Source organism: Leptinotarsa decemlineata, unplaced genomic scaffold (genome assembly GCF_025532065.1).
Source record: "Leptinotarsa decemlineata unplaced genomic scaffold, Ldec_3_MD MMD2_tig00001393_RagTag_RagTag, whole genome shotgun sequence".
In the NCBI taxonomy this organism is placed as follows: Eukaryota; Metazoa; Arthropoda; class Insecta; order Coleoptera; family Chrysomelidae; genus Leptinotarsa; species Leptinotarsa decemlineata.
The window spans coordinates 12,318,445-12,340,932 of NW_027412562.1; the positions used below are offsets into that span (position 1 = coordinate 12,318,445).

General features: G+C 32.6%; 1 protein-coding gene across 3 annotated transcripts in view; it reads left to right on the forward strand.

Moving 5' to 3' along the window:
• The window catches only part of LOC111506965 (uncharacterized), a 181,936-nt gene that overhangs the window by 15,795 nt on the left and 143,653 nt on the right, over window positions 1-22,488 (forward strand). For all 3 annotated transcript variants that reach the window (XM_074176012.1, XM_074176013.1, XM_023162188.2), the window contains exon 2: window positions 15,410-15,736. The gene's annotated coding sequence lies outside the window, so the exon portion shown is untranslated. The remainder of the gene's footprint in view (window positions 1-15,409; window positions 15,737-22,488) is intronic.

Consider the following 22,488-nt stretch of genomic DNA (forward strand, 5'->3'; position numbering starts at 1 on the left):
TTTAATATGTACTGTAACCGTAATATTGAATTTATTCCATTTGGCTTTTACACACTGTATATATTTTACAGATTAAAGAATACAAATTTCTTTTCGATAATACAAATTTCTTTTCGATAATATTTTTGATAAATTTTTTTACATAACAATGAATAAGATGAATAATTCATTATATTCTTATAAATCTTTCTTGCAATAAAAACATTTTACTGTTAGGTTCTGTTATCGTAGAGTAAAACATAAAATAATATACAGTATATACAAACCATCATGAAATCGACATGACTCCTTGCCTTTCCACACTTTATATTTCAGGTAATTTTTCACTTTACTTTTGTCTATTAATGTCTTTAAACCTTTTTTTTCACAGTTGCAATTGTGTCACAATCACTTTCAAGAGGCAATTCACAAATTGAGCACAATTCAAGTTCCATTTTCACTTTTCACAGGTTCTTCAATGAAATGCAAAAAAAAACACTGTAATGAAATGGATGCAAACACTTCCGGGAATGAAAATAAATATAACTCGCATTCATTCATATGTGCACCTAGGAAACACCGACATTTAATCTATTTCGTAGTGCTGGAGAGATATAGCCGCTCTACTGCAGCCCGTCTGAACTATAAGTATAAATTGATTATTGCAAATATCTCGGTTTCTATTGCAAATACGTCAAAAGTGATCACAAATGATTTTCTAGAAAATTGTATTGCCTACATTTTTTGTTTCGACCTTTTTTTCATATATTTTCATGCTTTCGAGATATATTTAAAAAAGGGATTTTTGGGGTAGTTTTTATTCATTTTCTATCCCCTAAATGAAATTCAACATTTTTTAACAATAAATCCTTTGAATATATGCTAAAATCAACTTATATTGAAAAATGCAGGCTTGCCTTTTGCATGGTAATTTAAATCCTCATTTTATTGGACTATTACTGGAAAGTGTATTTTCGTAAAATGAACATACATATAGTCTTGGTTAGAACAAAAACTTGCGTTTCACGGAATGAATTTCACTTGTGTTTCGGTTTCTGACGATAAGTCAAAATTCATTTGAACTGTTGAACGTTCAATTTTCTGGAGTGATTGGTTTTCGGAAAAAACGGTGTCTTTCTACTTCATCATTTCTAAAGAAAAAAAGGGAATTATCCGAATGAATGAAAAATAATATCACTTCAAAATGAACTTTTCACGAAAATGAAGTCGATTCGAATCAACTACTTCCACATGAACATTTGATTATACGAAAATAACTGTTTGAAGTTCTAATTCCTATAGTATACTAATTTTGCATGTGTTTTCCACAATATACCGAATCAACACTGAAATTTAATGAGGAAATCATGTTAGATCTACTACTTGTGATCATATTCTCTCAGATTAGTTGTGACATAATCTATCGTTGAAGTGCTGGTAATGCCTGTTTTGTTTTTAGCTACTCTGGCAGGCTGTGTAACAATCGATATGAACAGAATCGGGCATATTTTGAAGCTCTCTCGGTATTGAAGTGTTTGATAACTCATTAATATTGAGGTTTCTGCACAATATGGTGGAAGAAAATTCACTTATCAAAATATATGCGATGGAATCGGTCGATACTTGACGGAAATCTATAACGTATTCAAAAATTTCACTAAACGCGTTCAAAAACGCGTTTTTTGTAAAACTGTTTGGTGAAAATCTCATAATGAAATGTTTCTTGAATACTTACCGAATATTTTAGAGTTTCATCTAGTTTATCAAAATATTGACCATGATCACTTGATGCTGCTGATGATGATATGCTTTTTTTACTTATGGGTAATCGCAGCCATTTCGATGTGTTTATCCAAAGAGAAGTCACAAACATGCATAACTTCAGAGCATGTATCTAAAAAATCTGTGGTTATGAAAATAGCTGATCCGCCGTATTTGGGTCTCATTGGCCAAATATTGGGAACGTACAGTACACATCATTTACGAAATTTATAGAGAAAATCAATTTGAAAGATACAGAAGTTTCTACTCCGCGCCCCTCTTCGGCTTCAAAAAGGTTGTGTGAGACACTTTTCTTGAGAAATGTAAGTAGTTTCTCAGTTGTCATCTACGTCTCAAATCAGAACAATTTCTCAATTCCGAAAATAGGTTTATACCTATTACCTGTGTGGGGATTCAGAATGGAATATTTTTGGATATATCCACGTTTTTTCTATTTGTTTGGGTCAGCTGGGATTGAGTGCTGCTTGCACTATTATTGGATTTTACCTTATCATAGTGCAGGTTTCGTTGTTTTAGGTCGATGTTTACTTTCGTTGTATATTTCAGTAGTTTGGACTTCCATTGTCTAAAATGATATAAATTGATTTGAAATCCCTGAAAGAATCTGTAAAAAATAAAAAAGATTAGCTGAAAAATAACAGTTACAACAACCAAAAAATAAAAATAAAAAATGAAAAAATTCAACTATCAACACGAGATGAAAATTAAAAAAAGTAATAATAAGAAATGAAAAATAAAAACTGTTAGTATCCACAATCGTCTTCGAGTGATAACTGATATTACCCGAAACGTCGTGAAGTAACTTGGTTTGGAATATTTTAATTTTTCATTTTTCATTCCTTGTTAATAATTTTTTTAATTTTCATTTCTTTTTGATAGTTCATTTTTTTATTTTTTAATGTTAATTTTTTTTGGTTGTTGTTTGTATTTTATTCCATTGATATTTCGGTTTTTTGCTTAATATAATTGTTATTTTTCGGCTAATCTTTTTAATTTTTTACAGATTCTTTCAGGGATTTCAAATCTATTCATATCATATTACACAATGGAAGTCCAAACTGATGAAATGCACCACGAAACATTGTCAACCACCTTCAAACAAACGTTCACTTTCTTTATCAATACGCGGTTTGGCACCCTTCGTATAGATGTCGTTGGCTGTTGTTTCAGCTGGCTATCATTGAGTTGTTTCAAAAGTAATATCAAATCGTCTTATTTTTCAACTCATTCCTCCAAGTGATACGAAAGTTTTTCAGTACTGGATGGTCCTTCATAATTGATTTACCTATTTTAGAAACCACGTTGATTTGTTGAGGTTATAGTTTCCTCTGAATCATAAAATTCTTCACTATTCATTTGTATCATATAATTCCTTACCATTTCGATTGCAAAATTATTTTGCATTTGTTTTGGTTACGATTATAATTAGTTCATCATTTTCCAGTTTATTCAATTCACTTGACTGTTCGAGATACATCAGATACGACATCATTCTTTGTATGTGAGGCATTCTTTTTTATTGGTTTCAGAAACTGTTTTTTTATCATCAGCTGCTAACATATATCAATGGTCTCTGCTTCAAGAACTAAATTATGGAAGTTACTATTTGACTCAAATTAATAATAGTTTGTCTGCTTCTTCCCAAAAATTTCTCTTTAGTTTTATACAGAGGCATATATTCTCCAAATAAATAATCGATGGAAGTTCAACTTACCATAATATTAGTCAAAAATCACTTCTAACTTAGTGCCACAATCATGACCTCAATATGGAATATAATATTTTTATCTTGATTAACATACAAATAGTTCTTTTGATTGAAACCAGCAAAAACTAATTTTTTCAGTTCGATATCATACATATTGATCATAAAATATAAATAATTCTGACTCCACTTCAGAAGGTCTCTGATTTCAAGTAACGTGAAAAACATAAATCTGATTTCAATATATTTTCACTGTAGCAAGATTTGCTGATTTTGGACTAATTGCTTTCAATTCGTGTTGATTTATCTCACTTTGTGTTCTTACTCTTCAATATTGAAGTGTAATAGTTCATTTTTCTCAAGGACAGAACACAGTCGATACGGGAAAGTAGTGATTCACGTCAGTTTTGAATCGCTGGGGATTAAATTAATTTGGAAAAACGTTCTCAGGAAGTTTATTACACATAAACACAGTTTTCCAAATGGAAGGGTTGTTAAATAGTGAAGTTTGAGGTGTCTTGAGTTGAACCTCAAAACGATGAGCAGTCACAGGTCGTCGCGTATTTCTGATATGTACCTACCGCTCTTGGCGGAATCAAATGTGCCAAATCACTTGAATATCTCCTATGAAAGAGTGACAAATCTCCAACCTTTCTTCGATGTACCAGACTATCGAAGTTGGATGGAATCAAGCACCTTCAGGGTATGCTCAGGAGCGGAGCTCCATACATGGGAACAATACTCCAAAAGTCTGATCTGAGCTTTATGAAGCATCAACAGTTGTTGAGGTGTCTATAGTTTTCTGGTTCGTAACAGTGTTCTAAGCTTTCGAGAAACAGCTTTTGCAATTTCAGCGACATGATTGTGCCAAGACATATTGGTGTCCATTTCAACTCCCAACAAACTTCGAAGCAAAATCGAAGCAAAAAGCGAAATTGTTTGTTCTGACATTATAATATCCGGTTCGGAGACATAATCTTTTTGGAGAAAACCGATGTTTGGTACTGATTTGAACCTGATTACTTTCACCCCAATTTGAAATCACCTCTAGGTCCTCATTAAAATATGCAACCTCCTGCTGCCAGTGAAGATGTGCATCCGCAGTTGAAGTCCTGGAATTCAAATGGAATTACGAGACAAGTGTGCTGTAGTCAGCAAAGCAATATATTAGATTCTTTTTTTCCAATGAGTCGTTGATATACAATAAAAAAAGGGTTGGAGACAATGTAGATCCCAAGGGATTACCAGGGTTGATGGTAAAAGTATTCGAGAGATATCCACCGAAGGCCACTTGCACGGAACGTTCTTTCAGAAAGCTGGAGAGCCATACACAAAAATGCAATACACATAGTATCGAAGTTGGGCCAGCAAACCCTCATGTCACACATGGTCAAAGTCCTCAGAAATGTAAAGTGCACTAGCTCTTGACTCCCCATGTGTTCCGTTAAGATCCCACCAAAATACCTTGATTTCTCAGACAATGATTTCTCTTCCTTGAAGAATGACTGAAAGTAGGCATTTCCATATTTTGAGAGTGAAAACAATGCTATACTTTCATTTGGTAATCATGTATTTTTAAAATTCCTCTTTCAGGTTCTTCAGCACATAGTTTGTCTTAATATCCAATCTTTATATCATATAGTGAACATTTCAATTCTACACGAATAAAATCAGTTCTATTTTCAATTGAGTAAAATCATTACTGCCTGCAGAATGAAAATATTATCACAAAATGATGTATTTATAATGTTCACTCTACATTTTTGGAAGTTTTTGATAAATGTTTCTGATACACTAAAGAAATAAAATATGATTTCAATAAACTGACATTTACGTTACATGAACAGAGCATCGTTCACGAGAAATGAGTCTGACTTAATTCCAAGATTATATTCATTACCCCATGGTAAAACCTTGACATATATTTCAGCCAGAGGAAATTTCTTAGGAACAGTGTAAGATGTGAATAGTTCAATTATCCTGGTCTCCCAGGAAATTGGATTCAATTAGTTCATCAGCACTGATGAGTAAAAAAAGGAAAATTTCAAAATACTGTTCTATTCTTGTCCATAGAGAGTTTGAAATGCTCTGGAAATCAAGAAGATCTAACGACATAATTTCATTTGAAATTATTATCCATCCATTACTTTGATTGAAACAGTTCAGTTCATTAACTCGTTCATTTATTAGGTGGTAGATTCATAATGAATAACTGTTTTACGATACAAGTTAGAGGATTTAACGACAATGACTGTCGTCATTATAATTGGCGTCGGCGACATTAGAGTCTCCATCGAACAGACGAAAGCAAAGATTAATTATTGTGATAGCAATATTATCGTGTGTGATGTAATTATCCCTCCTCTGTTTTATCAGTATCATACTTTTTTTTCCAATGAGCCTTCGTTTCTGAAAAAAGTGTTGACAGATTTGAATTCTACGTGGAAAACAAATAGTAGAATATTGAAAATTCTTTAAATATTCGGATGAGTAATAACTTGAAGAAAATGATATAGAATAATATTAGTATTATTGTAAAAAAAAATTGCACAGAGCGCCCACGCTTTTTTCACAATAATACTAGTATTTTTTATTCGTTATTGTTTCAAGCTTATTTAAAAAAAATATTTTTTAACTTTTTAGTTCGATGTTCTTTAAAAACTTGTTTTATAGTAATATATTTATTTTTCATTTTTTAGTTTCGTATGCTATAAAAGTGTGTTTTTTAGTATTTTTAAACTATATTTATTTTATCTAAACTTTGGGATCAATCAGCCGTATATTGTTTAGAAAAATGACCATTGATATTTTCCGATTCCGGAGAGGAAGCCTAAAAATCAGCTACCATGCCCAAGAAAGACAGCAGGCGCGCAAAGGAGGATTACAAATAAGGCAGCAGGCGTGCATAAAAATACTTTTCTCAAATGAAGAAATACGTGTAAAGTGAGTTCTACTTAAATCAGATAGGTTACGTATAGCGCCATTTGCCAATACATTAAGCAATAATGTCGATAATTCTGTCAAATACAGATCCCGAGCTTGAGAGTCACAAACAAACAAACGAACATATACAGGTGAAGCTAATAAACGCGTGTTAAAAATACTTTTTTCAAATGAAGAAATACTTGTAAAGTGAATTCGAATTATATCAAGGAGCTTACGTACAGCGCCATCTGCCTGCGCATAGATGAAGCAATAATGTCGATAATTCTGTCAAATATAGATCCCGAGCATTCAAACGGGAAAAAAGAGTTACAAACCAACAAACATACATACATACAGGTGAAGCTAATAGAATAGAAAGCTAAAGAAATGACGAATGAGTAGAAGATTTGTGAAGAAACAAATAAAGAGAAATGGTGGTGAAAAAGTTGAATGAGAGAGAAAAATTTAAAACCAAGATACACGATCATCATCATCAGTATCAATAGTTTTCGAGAAATAATTGGGCTATTTCTACTGCTTTGAGACTATTTACAGGTCGTCATTCTCTCTTATTTGATTTTTCGGTTATGTGCATTGTAGCTGGTTTCCACACGTTGTGAATTTCCACACTAACATGGCTGATTGCATCGTTGATTTACCTGTACGTTGTCTGACATAACTGACATAACTTGGTTTGAAATCTTTTAATTTTTATTTTTTCATTTTTTGTTAATAATATTTTTAATTTTTTCAATTTTATCAGCTTTTATTATTATTTCAATTTTTATTTGTTTGGTTCTTGTATGTTATTTCTTTATAATTTCAGTTTTTTGTTTAATAAAATTGTTATTTTCGGTTAATCTTTTTGATTTTTTTCAGGGTTATAAAATCAATTTATATTATATTAGACAATGGAAGTCCGAACTGATGAAATATATCTGTACGATGTTTTTCTGAACTTCTTTTTGAACCATTGATTCCACCGACTTCTTGGGTATTTCAACGGTTTCAACGACCTTATAGATTTTACCGTTTACAGTTTTTCACATCCACATGTTATTTGGTCAACGTAATTCTTGAAACCATTTTACGTAAGATTGCTACGGATTGGAAAGATTGTATTCTACATCGTTGATAAAAAATATGCTTGCAGTTAACCCTTTCCACTCCGCTTCTGAATAGTTCGAAGAATAGTGATGAACTCTGACAATTTAGATTTATAACGAACTAATTACATTTCGAATAGCATCAAGTTGAATTTCAATTTCATCAGATGAACAAAGCATTAAATAAAGCAGGTTATGTGATTAATTTTATGATCATAACTGTATCCTGAAAAGTTATACTACTTTTTTCGTACTACCTGACCTTTTTTTTTTTCAATTAACGATTTATTCATCAGTCTTGAATAATTTCAACGAACTCAACTCGATTGGATAAAATGGAAGTCAAATATATTCATAGAAAGGATTCACAATTAAAAATCAGCAAGCAAAACATCTGTCTGACCTGAAATGCATGCAAAAAATTATGATCGATAAAAAATGTCAATAGGTATACATCTTTTTAAATGTAAATGAATGAATCATCAAAAAAATAGCCCTACACGTTGCGTCGCCATACTCTTATCACCATTTTTTGATTACCTACCTGATTTTGATGATCGCTATTGCCCGACATATAGAGAATTTCAAAAGAGGATAACAAGTTGCTAACAACTATCAATATATTCAGAGAGCAATGGTAGTCGGTTTTTTTATTTTGAGGTAAAATCTTTTTGGTGCTGAAATCAAGAAATAAAAAATATACATAGGTCAGAAAGTTATTTATTAGTAGCTTCAGATTGATACTTCAGAAATGTGATAGATATGATAGCAGTTATATATTTTTTTTTAATAAAAACCATGTAAAGCCGGTAACGTAATAAATGAATAATTCGACGCCGCTGCAGCTGCAGTACTATTTTGAAATATAATCCTGTGTCACCTGCGGAAAGGAGATTAAGTGCTGAAATCGCATTTTCGGAAAAACACAATTGATTGTTTCATGATTTTTCCAGAATCCACATATTGATAAAATACCAGTTTTGAAGCTTTGGAATTTTGGCAGTACTTTTTTCTTTTTTATGAAAATGTTATCGTTTTTTCTATTCAATAAATTGATGGATGTAGCCGTTACTATGTGGTAGGAAATCATAATGAAGAAAAGAGAAATGAAACTTCCTATGTGTTTTACCACTTTTATTTGTAACTAACGTTACAGCACTTTCGTCCTATACGGACAATTTCAAACTTATACAATAAAAAGTGGTAAAAAACATAGAAAGTTTCATTTCTCTTCTCTTCGTTTTTTCTATTGTTAATTATAACCTCTACTTTTACAAATAGTTTTAAATTATCTGGACTTAGTGCGTTTTACACTAATTCCATCCCTGTAAAATGTGTAAAGTGCTTATTAGTACCTCAAAATGTTAGAGCTTAAGGAAATGATATGTAAACAATTTTACTTAAAAAGCTAGAGATGTAAAATGAACAATAACAAGTTTTACAAAATGTGCTTGGAGAAAACAAGTATTAAATAAGTAAAGAAGTAAAAAAAGTTAAAAATAATTATGGCTTTCCTAAATATCATCATAAAATGCCCCTCTCAACTTTTTCATCTTGGGCTCAGATACATTGCCCGAGTTGAGGTCCTCATAAGATTTCCGGTATGTTGTACCTATATAAGAAAGTAAATCCAAGATACCCTTTTTTTCAATTAATATCATTGGTGATCCCTGATAGCTAAGAGGTGGCAAAAGTTTTACAACCTTTCCTTTTTTCTTGAAAGAAACTGTTTTATATTTCTTCATTGCTTAAAAGTTGCGGTAAGTTAGCCATCTAACCTTACTTCAATTCATCACACCATTATCTTTATCTTTTTTTCTGTTAACTAATGCAGATTTTAGTAATACCAAGAAAAAAGTTGGTTCTCTCCAACTCGATAACATGAAATTTTTTTTCCTGGTGTCACGCATTAATTGCGCCCAATCATGAGGGTGTCCGCGAATTTTTTTTTGTTTTTTCTCTATGAGCGCATGAAATGCGAGAAATGAGAAATTTGTGGTTTATCTCTTGTAAGCTACTAGAATTTTGAAGAGCTACCCAGCACATAACAGCAATATGGCTATTCTTGTTTTGGCTAGGGCATGAATTGAAGTACATTGTCCAATTTCGTTTGCTCCACGGCCGGCGATGGCTTCGTGCCACGCATAACAGTAATTTTGGTTTTTGTCACAATCGAAAATGGGTAAATTAAAGGTCCATAGTGTCCTTTTATAAAAGTATATTGAATTTTTTATTAATAGACTTGCAAGGCATTGTTGCAAGTCAAATGTTAAGGTTTTCTTCGATGCATCATTCTACGAAATTTCTTTGTCGTTTCGCTTTTGATCATAAGCCTGGTCCGCTTGAGCCAACTTTTCTTCAAGGGTCAGTTTGTCACAAGTCACGCAGGTATCGACGTTGGGTTTCTTAAAGTGGAAATTCATCCCATGAAACTCTTGCCGATCTCGCTTCGAAGATCGAGGTCCTTCTGTATTCTTCATGAAGCATTGTAATAGTTAGGTGAGAAGGCAAAAACTTTTCAGGGTAATCTCGGAGGGAATAATGACTTTCGTATGATGGTATTTTTTTAATGAAATATCTAAAGTCATCTCTTAAAATTTTACCGGCGATCATCAGATGAAGCAGCTCTATGATCTGGTGAAACAATTCCAGAAATACTACTTTGTTTTCTTTTAGTTGCTGTAGCAATGAACCGCCTAGTTACTCCAAACGTTTTTAAAAAGCATTCTTTGCAAATTTTTGTGCGCGTGCCATTAATTTCAACCTTATATTCCACTGAAATCTGTTTTTTGGCTTACCTATTCCTTCTTTTTTCCGACTCGTTGAAGTTTGAAATACCCGCGATGTATGTAAGCCTTCTATTGAAATCTCTTATCTGCCAATATTATCAAATATTTTTTCGCGCATATTGAGATCGATTCAACTAGAACGTTTATTGCAACATTCGACGAGCTCCCTCCTTTCTCACTTTAGAACAGTTTTTCCGGTTTCGTGGTATATTCTTTTCCTAAGTATCGATTTTTTTTTCGCTCTCTTTCTCTTTCTTCTTTGAATCCCCGCTTCCGAATAGTCCCCCTTTTTGTTAAATTACTGGTTGAAGTGTTACCTGCAGAACTACCACAGCCATTTTCAACTTCGTTGTCGTTTCTGTTTGATGTTTCACGGTCATATTCGTTTTGCAGACTGTCCAAGATATTGTAATTGTCATTTTCGTTTGTCGGACCAGGATAATTTGTACCCTAAAAAAATCAGATCAGAGATCTTGATCATTACTTGAACACATTGTTTGATAATAATAGATAGATAGATAAACAGTTCATTTAACTATATCATATACATATGCATATTCATAGCAAGTCATTTGGTCTCAAAAGATATCAAGTAAACCATTTAGTAATACACTAATACACTTTCAAAAGTAATAACAAAATATCACAGCACATAAACATACAAAAATATAAGAGAAATATAAGAAATAGTTGAACAAACAGTACATAAACGGTAAGTATATTCTCAGAGGATAAAAGTCACATCTTGAATATCTTCCAAGTACTCATTGATTGAGTAAAAACTGTTTTTGAGCAAATACGATTTGATGGTTCGTTTAAACTTATTCACACTCATCGTTTTGATTTGACGAGGCAGTGCATTGCAGAGAATAAAATCTAAAGAATTTTTTTGTGAGACAGAAAGCTTATATCTAAAAAGTCTGATATTGTCAGAGGTTCTAGTGTTATGATGGTGAATGTCAGCATGTGTAGTGAGGTTGGACGATGTTTTGTGTATTTCAAGGAGTGAATTCTAAATGTATAGGGACGAAAGAGTCATGATTCTGAGTTTGATAAATAAAGGTCTACACGTATTTCTATACCCTAGATTACCTAATATTCATGTTGCCATTTTTTGTTGAATGAAAATAACATTAGCAGCCGAGTATTTTCCCCACAGTTACCCATATGATACAGAAACAGTGAGAAATACACTGTTTTCGTAGTTTGAAATATGCCTGAGTTGTCGCAGAAGAAATAATATGCTCGACAGTTTATGTTTTAATTGATCTATATGAGCATTCCAACTCAGTTTAGAGTCTAAAGTAACATCAAGTAGCTTCACATGCTGGTCTTGTTGTTCACACTGACGGGTCGCTACGAGTAGCCTGTGAGACTTGTCATTATTTAGTTTCATATTGTGGGCTCTAAACCATGTTCCAACTTTTCCTTCAATTTCTTTAGATCGATCTAATAAAACGTGGTTATATGGACTTGAACATATAAATGACGTATCATCGGCAAAAAGAACACATTTGAAGGGAGTTATGAGGTTGCTTAGCTCATCAACATGAATAAAAAATAAAAATGGCCCCAGAACAGATCCTTGGGGCACATCATGATTCATTTCATTAAAATTCGATGTACTATTATTGAAACGAACTGCCTTAAATCGATTTTTCAGGTAGGATTCAAAAAGTGAGAATGCAACTCTTCTTATTCCATAAAAATATAATTTTTTCAGTAGGATGTCATGATCGACACAGTCGAAGGCTTTCGAGAGGTCGCACAACGTGATAGCTGTATGATTTCGTTGTTTAAGGCTCTCGATTATATCCATTACCTCTGCTGTGGTTGAGCTACCAGCTCTAAAACCAAACTGCGAGTCACTAAAATATAAACTAAAGTCAGTAAGGTAAAAATATATAACTGTGAGATATCAAAAAAAAGTAACAGTTTTGTCTATATAAATATTGAATTATAATGAAAACGTATATCGCATATATCATGTCTATATTTGTTAACATTATGGAAATTTTATAACAAAATACCAGTATCTATCCTTTTTCCGTTTTCTGCTATCGTCATGAAATTGTCATGAATAATTCTTGCATCGAATTTGGTTCCATGTTATACTGCAAATCGAAAATTAAATTCTTAAAAGTATGCCGTTGGCCTTCTTCTCTGATTGTCAGTGGTAAATGATTAAAAAATTTGATGGCCATATAGCGTGGACCTCTTTTTGTATTTCTTAATCTATGTTTAGGAAGAATGAGGTTCGAGTTATTCATAGTAAAGTACTCATGAATATTTTTATGAATGATGAATTTTTCTCCATTGTCATAAACGAAAAAAACACAAACATAAATATAAATCCCACATAAGGTAAGTAACGACAGGAATTTGTGAAGTTCATGTTAGGCATAGTCTTTATTATACATTCTTGCATAATGAAAATGCGATCCAAGTGAGTACTTCCGCCTTGGGCCATAACTCTCCATATTTAAGGAAAGGATAGATAGTTCTAAAGTATGCCGTTTTTAGTGCAGCTGTATTAAGTGACTTCTTAAAACTCTAATTGCATAACATTTGCTAGCAACTTTTTTTGCAAGATGCTCAGTGTGTGCGCCAAAGTTTAATTTTTCCCTAACATTTTTTATATGATTCAGACGAAGTTCATTTTGAATAAAATATGTTGGGGATGTAGAAACAACATTCAATATGTTACTTTCCAAATTCATAAGGCAGTCAAGAGGGGAAACAAGATTGGAATTATCAGTATGACTGACAAGTTTGGAGGTGATGTTTTCAAAATTTCAGGAAAATCGTTAACATGAATATTAAACAACAACGGACTCAGCACATTTCCTTGTGAGACACCTTCATGAATATTAGCTATGTCAGAGTAAAAACTTTCTGTTGATATTTAATACAAACGTTTTGTTTTCTCTTGCTCAGATACGTCTTCATAAGATCCAAAGCTTTCCATGATGACATAGCCTTTATATCAACACAGAATGGTCCACGCAGTCAGAAGCTTCACCCAGGTCCAGAAAAACACCACAAGCACTAGAGTCTTGTTCTAGTACCTAAATATTGAATTTTGTCTATGACATAACACAGTACTGTTTCTGTATTTTTCCGTTGAGAAAACCGTGTTAGAAATCATTGAACAAATTATGGGCATTGAAGAAATTAATAATTTTATTTGATATGATCACTTCGAATTACTTATAAAAAATATCAACAAACAGATTGGCCCATAATTATCCATATCGTCCTGTTCTTCCTTTTTATGAAGTGGTAACACTATTGATAGCTCCATTTGATCTGGAAATATTCCTCTGAACAAATAATACAAATATGACAGAGTTCGGAGAATGTGAAAGAGCACACTTTTTCAATAATATAGATGTACCGCTACTCAATTTATTTTTAAGTTTTCTGCTTGCCTGAATAATTTCTTCTTCTCTGAATGGATATAAAAATAATGAATGTTGGCATCTAGTTGATGTGATTTTCAGCTGATATATGATTCTTCTTTGATTATAAAAGGCGAAGAATTAATAAAGTGAGTATTGAAGCTGTTTGCTAGATCAACATAATTAATGGTCGATATAACAAGGCAAAACCATTTAATTTTTTGAATGTTTCTTGTTGAGAGAATTTATTATATTCCAGGTGATTTTCGATTCATCATCGCTATTTTGTATTAAATTAAAGAAACGTTCACGTTTTATTTTATTCAGAAGTGTCTATATCCCATATTCGTTATATACATTTTTGGAGAAACAACAGACAAAAGACAACATTAATTGTAGAGTACTCACTATATTTCTCATAATTTGAACCTCTTTGGTTATTCAGTTATTTTGTTACACTGTTTCATTATTCATTTTTAATGGGGAAATTCGAATGGAGAAGATCTTGTATTTCTTTCATAAATATACTGCATTTCTCATTTATATTAGACTCTAGAAATATTTCATTCCAACTATGTGACTATAATAATGATGATAATAATAACAATAATCGAACAAGGTGATCACCGAGTTGGAACCCGTTCAGCAAAAGGCTCATATAAAAGCCGCAGAGATCTCCTCACTTCTGCGGCAACACAAGGATAAGCCAATGCATGGGATCTTCTTCAATAACAGTCTACCGCAGTCGCATGATAGGTATAGAGATTCCTGACACAAGGTGCAGGGCCTGCCGCGAGGCGTCCGAGATACTAATGTACTTGCTATCAGCATGTCCAGCAATTGTGGTCTTGGCCTACATCCATCAACATAACGCGGCCGTAAGAGTGCTTCATTAACATCTACGGCACTGAGACACCCGTGTTGCTCTACGCTCCAAAGAATATTGAGTCCGTTGTGGGGAACGAGACGTGTCCAATTTATTGAAACTAATCGTTTCCCACCCCCAGGCTAATGAGCCTCATCTAGTCCTTCTCGACCACCAGAACAAGACGATATTTGTCATGGAGTTTTCAGCTTCTGGCGAGACGAATATCTTCCAAAAAGAGGAGAAAAAAACAGATAAAATATCAAGATTTTCTCTTCGAATTCCACAGACTCTATCCAGACCACTCTGTCAAGATGGTTGTTCTGATTATTAGAGTCGTTGGTGGAATAACGTCCCCTCTACTCTCGAATCTCAAAATCATACCGGCTTGCCGTACTAAGGCAGAAATCTTTGTCGGACAGATGCAGAAGGCCGTCATTCTTGGCCCATTGGCTCACTGCGCTTGCTCATGGCACATGATTCACGCAACAACTGATCACTTACCTCACGATGTGGGGAGTGGTCGTTGGTTTATAATGCTGGCGTGCCCTCCCGAATGTATCGGGGCTTCGGGGGATAGGGCCTGACCAGCGCATCCTTCGGTGAAAAATAATCGATTTTATTGACAAAATGGAGTACAAGATGTAGGGGGATGAATAATATAGACAATGCTTAAATGATATCTCCTACATTTTTGTCAAAAAGCAGATTTCAGTTTCTGATCATGTCATTTGAGTATTGCTATCAGAACTTGATCTACCATTCAACCACAAGAAGATTCATAATTTTCCACCTCTGTCAAAAAATGTGATTATCTAATATTGTTTCATTCCTCATTCTTATTTCCTTTATTACAGATTCTCGATAAACTACTATTTGCTGCTTCAACTTCAAACCGAATTTCACCATTTCAGTCTTCCGTGCTGCGTTGGGAAAAGTAGTTTACTATAAGTCCAAGATCATCATCCGCATTTTGTATGATCGATACAACCTGCAAATACTAACCTTCGAATGATTTCTACATTCTTTCAATTCTGGGACCAAGTGAATTTCTTCAATGAAAGTATGCACGACATGTATTGAAAGAAACACATAAAAGGCTCAGCTGATACCAGGAGGAAATCCAAGAAATGTAACTGCGGTTCCACTGTTCATTTCATAAAGATATACTACAAGCAGTCAAAGTGAGTCTTTATTATATGATACTCATTTTTAAAGCATTTGAGTTTTATGCTGTTTCGATATAAAATTGTTTATATAACTGGAAGATTGATCAGTCATATTATTTATCTCTTTCTATCGAAATTAGGATATTTTTTTAAGGTATGATGCATATGTCCTGTCATCACTTTCGTTCATTAATCTATGGGATTTTTATGCTAACGTCTATTCTGATCTTTAGAATTCAATATAATCCTTTGAGCAAACAACTTTTGAGAAATCCTCGATGTGTGGTTGGAAAACGGTACACAATATGATAAATAAATAGTATTGACAGTAAAATTTCCAATATTCTTGAATTGGATCCAGAATTTCATATGAAAATACAATTCCTGATCAGCAATGTTTTGGATGAGGCAACTGATAAAGTGCTCAAACATCAATAAACTGCCTCCAACCGCGAAGTTGTGATGTTATTGTCTTGCAACATCTTCATGAAGCTCTGGTAGATGTTCATTATATCTCAAAGTGGAGTGCAGTAGATTTTCGAAGAATAAAAACTCAAAGTCGTCTCCACAATTTTTTATCACCCTCAGATGTTAGAACAGTGAAATCATCAATCAGTACATGTTTCGAACATGTTAATCATTAGCTAACTATTTGAAATTCTACAATAAAAGAAGAACAACATAACAATAGTTGTATGAAGTATAAAATACTTACATGGAGAAGAAAATATTTTATAATGGAGGAAAAATTGTCACATGTTACCAATAAATAAATGGTCACAATGACATGTTAATGATAATGAAAAAATACTTTTTTAAATTAGTAAAAACGTAGTAAAACATTATATCTAGGTATGATAGATTGAACTATGGGAGGTTTAGAGCCTTTACACTTACTCATTAACATAAAAATCATGAAGCGGTACATGAAAACGAATTATAATGAAAGATATCCGAACTGAATTGAATAAAGAAGGAGAAACAACTGTCAAAAATATATAAAGAGATAAAATCGAGATGGCATGGAACAATGACAAGAGATTTGCAAACACAGAACAGCAGAAAAACAGATCCCATACCATCTATACATGCCATCTTGTTATAAAAATTTGTGAAGGTAGTTGGAAGAACAATTGTTCCGATCAGCACCACTAGACGAGACATCTGTTGCCCAATGAAGAAACTGTGTCACACTACTGAAAATGACCATCAAAAATATGTACAACCATACTAATAAAAAAAATAAAATAAGGGTTTATAGAAGATCAAGGCAAGGAAAATTTAGTTAAAATTAAGAGAATTGAAAAACTTGTGGCAATCAAAGTGTACTTGTTTATTAAGAGATATAACATTAGGGTTATTAATAGCAGAATTGATTTCAAAAATGTCAAGTAAATTAAGTAAAGTGCATTTTTGGCAAACGTGCAAAATATTCAAATCAGAATCAATATAAAAACTATGGTTGTAATCAGGAATGTGATTAGAGAACGAACTTTTAGTGTTAAAATCATCTAAGTGTAGACTTCTAAAATTGTCAATTATTTTAACATGTTCAAGCACTCTTGTTTCAAGTTTTCTACCAATTTGTCCGACATACTGAGCAGAACAATTTGGTTGTGAACACGAAATTCTGTAAACGCCTGATTTATGGGTGATTGGTACTTTATCTTTAGTATTGACTACTTATGATATACTGTTTGGAACCTTTGGTGTAGTAATGAATAGTACTGGAGTTTTTTCCCAACAACAAATCGTTATTTTTAACACCTCGACACGTGTTTCGATCACCAAGTGATCATCTTCAAGTGGAAGATAAAACTGGAAACTTCGCGAAAGTATACCTGTATGGTTTAGGTAAACCATACAGGTATATATATATATATATATATATATATATACAGCAATTTTCAGTTATATAAAAATTAATTTCACAATATTGCCTATCTAAATACATATATTTACAATGTGTCCTTATGTAGTAATCAGTAAACTCAACAATATTATTTCAACAAGCTATATAGTATGTTATTTGGTTTTGGTCCGTCATCGTTATTCATAATATTATTATGTTTACTCATTTCTACACTCTCATAGGCATCTAGTTGCCTGTTGTTGTTAACTTGTCTAACTAATCTTAATGAACTTAAGTCTATGGAATGGTTTTGTTGCAAAATATGATGGGCAACTGCTGATTTTTCAGGTCTTTCATATTTTGAGTGTGCTATGTGTGATCGAAACACGTATCGAGGTGTTAAAAATAACGATTTGGTGTTGGGAAAAAACTCCAGTAATATTTAGTATTGAATAACAGTTTGGAAATAGGATTCATAATATAAAATAAAAAATAATATTATTACAGTACCGTCTGAGAATATTTGAAATATCTTGTGAAACTTTATCTCAATAGGGAATAGAACAATATCTATTGCAGTTGTCGCTAGAGATTAAACTATGATAAGGAACTTTAGTTCTGTGTTTCTTTCAGATTCTATCAATTAGATAAGCATGGAAACCATCATTATGACCTATTTGTCTAATAATATTCAACTCTATATCGAAATTTTCAAGTGACATCGGAATAATGAATAATCTGTGAAATAATGTATTACTACCCATAGCTAGACCGGAAATCTTTGAAAAATCTTCATTATTCAACTGAAAAAATTTTGTTGTTGAACGGTAATGTAAAAAAGAACACAAATTGATGACGTGGAATTACAAAATATCTGTTTTAAATAGTAACTCCCTAACTAATCTAATGCAATCTTCGGGGAGGATACTAGGGAACAAATTAACAACGTCGAAAGACATCAGAATAGAATTAGGTAGTACAAATATATCTTTGAGTTCTTGAGCAAGATCAAAAAAAATTTAACAGAGAACTAGGATTGTTGAAATGAGTGATGTCATTAATAAGTTAATATAACCAAGAAGTAAGCGTGGAAGCCGAAGATTTGCAATAAGATACAACGGGTCTAATAGAAATACCACATTTATGTATTTTAGGCAGTCCATAAAGCAAAGGGGTGGCAGGATTCATAGGAGTGAGTTTGAATTTACAAGAATTGTAAAGTTCACTAGTGTCAATACAAACAATATGAAGATAACTTTAAATGTTTGTATTGACACTATTAAATTTTACAATTCTTCTAACTTCAAACTCACTCCTTTGCTTTATGGACTACCTAAAATACATAAAGATGATATTTCCATTAGACCCGTTGTCTCTTATTGCAATTTTCCAGCTTCCAAGCTTGTTTCTCGGTTGAATTCACTTATTAAAGACATTACTCATTTCAACAATCCTCGTTCTCTGTTGAATCCTTTTGATTTTACTCAAAAAATCATAGATTTAGTTGTACCATCTAATGACAGATGGTGCCTGATATTGTTTATTACATCAACTACGTTTTCTTAAGCCACATAATTCTCGGACCCATTGTTCACTCACCTCACCATATAGGGAATGGCCATTGGTTATTGATACCGACATACCTTCTGTAATGGCAGAGCTTTGAGAAAAGGGACCGACCAATACAATATTTTTGTTGAATATAAAGGTAATAACGATATTCAGTACACTGTAGAGAATCTTTAATATTTTTATTGAAACAGACGAATAGAAAAATATGGGTAACCTTTATGATATATCAACAATGATATGCGGAATATATAGAAATTATATTTTTCCGTCTCTCACCTAAATTGTAGTCAAGTAATCAGTATGTTGAAACTACTTTGAAGGCTTGAGAGGGGTATAATTTTATGAAAGATTTATTTTCTAGGAGAGGAAGGTATTGGCTTTCTACTTTTCCATATGGAAACTTTTTAAAGAAAGAAAGAAGATTCAACTCACTCGTGACATGAAATCGTGATTCAATGAATTCTTTGAGTGCTTCATCTCATAATGTTATCCAGATTTGTGCTGATGAGGTAATAAGGCAAGTGTCTTATTCCAAAACATCGGATGTCCGCCATTGAGGCGGTGAAATTCACTATATTATGTAGTAGTTGTGTTAATGATATGTGATTCAACTCCATAACGAATGTTTGAAATTCCAACCGAATGGAATATATGTTTTTTGCATAATTCAATGGATGTCCGCCATTGACACGGTGAAATTCTTTCATTCACTCTATTGTGTACTAATCCTGTGAATGATATGTGATTCAACTCCATAACGAATGTTTGAAATTCAAACCGAATAGAAGAAGTGTTTTTGGCATAATTCAATGTTCATATAAAAGTATCGTTTCGGAAGTATTTCTCTTTCGTGTAACTCAATGTTTATATAAAAGTAAGTAGTTGTTTCGAGAAAGCTCTCCCTTCAAGTTTGTGTCTGATCTACACTTCTTTATGAATAATTCATTTTGACATCCATTGCTCTCTTCCTTCCTTCGAAAGGATCCCACACACTTCAAAGGTATTATGTTCGATAACAATATATGCCAGGATAAATGAATTTGAAACATTCAATAAAATTTGAAATTATTTGCTGGATATAACAGTTATTTATTCACTCCAGATTGTATGTCAAAAAAAAACTATGCAGTATCTCTCATGCAGTATAACTAGCAAAATATAAATCACCAGAAATTAGTTCACTTTTTATGAAGATCATATTTGAAGTGCAATTGATGTAATGAATAAATAATTCATCTTCTAATATAGTACATTTCAAGATAATTCAACTGGTTACCTATCATTGGAAAATATTATAGATACTCATTTATTAACGGACCTACCTACTTTTTAATTATGAAACGTGCAGATTGAAACATGAACCTTAAAATCAGTTTTCGCAGATATCAATGGTTATGTTAACACCTCATTTTTTTATCTTCAGTATAGAAATTCTAGAACTATTATAAGTGTTTGGAAAAATAACCACCAGTTTCATTAGCAATGTTCATTAAGTTGAAAAAAATTTTCATTTTCAATCGTTTATTGCCTGGCAGAAATATCTACATCTACAGATATTAACTACCTGACGAGGCCCAATGCTACAGCTACAAAAGTTTTAATTAATCTGTTCAAAAATATCTGTTCTTCTGTTAACCAGCTGTCGCACCCCTACGAACGACAACCCTCATAAGTCGAAACTTGTGCGAGCTAAGGATTAACGAGGTCTTACCTTTTAACTTGTGATTCCTAACACGGGTTGGACGATAGCAAGTGAAGATCGATCGTTCAGACTAGGGCTTGAACCACCGACCAACACGGCAGTCAATTCGAGTGAGTGAACAAAGCACTCACGCCGAACCGCTTGGCTACCGAACGACCGAATTCAATTCAAAGATTCAATTATACCTCCTTATCAGTGCATAGAAAGTTCATTTCGTGTCGTTATCAAAGGCAGTTGTTTCAGCATTATACACTATACTACTACTGAAGGTAATGTTTTTTCTTAAAACAAGACGGGACATAAAACAAGATAGCATCTAGTCAAATACTGAATTCCACTGATTCCATTATCTTGGAAAAGTCTGTTAGGATGAAGAATGGATTTCATGCCCAATTCTCATTAGTAACAAGGTTAGCAGATATATATTAAATAGGAAAGCCATACAGTACTTGTGTGCGTAATTTTTTACACTTACACAATAAAATTCATATTATATAAAAATTGTTTGAATACTATCATGGACAGTATTGATAATGTGAATGAAGTAACGGGATAATGCATTCCAAATTCAAAAGTAAAAGGTATAGAGTACATTCAACAGACTATTATCATCGCCTAAGAGCTTGAAGAAAAAGATATATTTTGCTTTCAATCTTTTATAAAAAAAATATTTAATAATATTCTCAATTCTGAACTCTTTCACAATTGAAATTAACCATTAACCATTAGAATGTTATTCAGTTTTCCAAAATAATAAAATTTTCTGATGAATAATAAACACGATCGATGACTAAAAATGTCTGAGAACTACCATTGCTCATAAGAAATATTTTCAATACAAGACCAACAGGTTGAAATATAGAATGAATAAATTTCTGACTGAATTATAGCCCTTGATATTTGAGAAACTCCAAGGAAGCGACACATAAAATCTGTGGAATTTCATTTGCTATGTAGAAGTGAAATCTTTCTTCTTTATTAGGGTGGCAGAGTCGCAAGCAAATTAGTTCTTGGATGCATACATGAACTCATTCTATTGGAATATATTACTGGGAATTATATTTCGTCGTTATAAGATATTTTATCATCGAAGAAGTTGAAATATTTTCGATATGAGAAACATCGCATAGAGAAATATGAAATTATACATCATTGAATCTACTTAAGGTTTTTTCTAATATTTGCTGATATAAACATGTAACTGTTCAGAAACTTTACTTCTCATTAAGAGTTTTATGATTAAATATCTCAAATGTTACAAAATCCATCATTATAAAATTTCCTAATTCGTTCAACAGAACGTACTCTGAACAATGTGGAGAAACTGTTCAAACATGTAATTTTTCCGAATGAATAAAAACGAAAGCTTGTTTTTCTAATGAAGACGATAATATTGTTATTGTAAGTTTGTATTGTACTGTGACTACTTTTGGATACATCGAGTAGTTGAATCCACATTATGGTAAAACTCTGCTTGAGGCATATCCGTCTGCTTTTCCACAGACTGATTTATGATTCTCACACCAAACTTTTACTTTTAAAAAGTTGTCACAATGTTAATTAATGGAAGCGTTCATACACCACATTTATAGTTCAAAATCTGGTGTAGGAACGCTTTCGCATATTCACATTGTGAACACA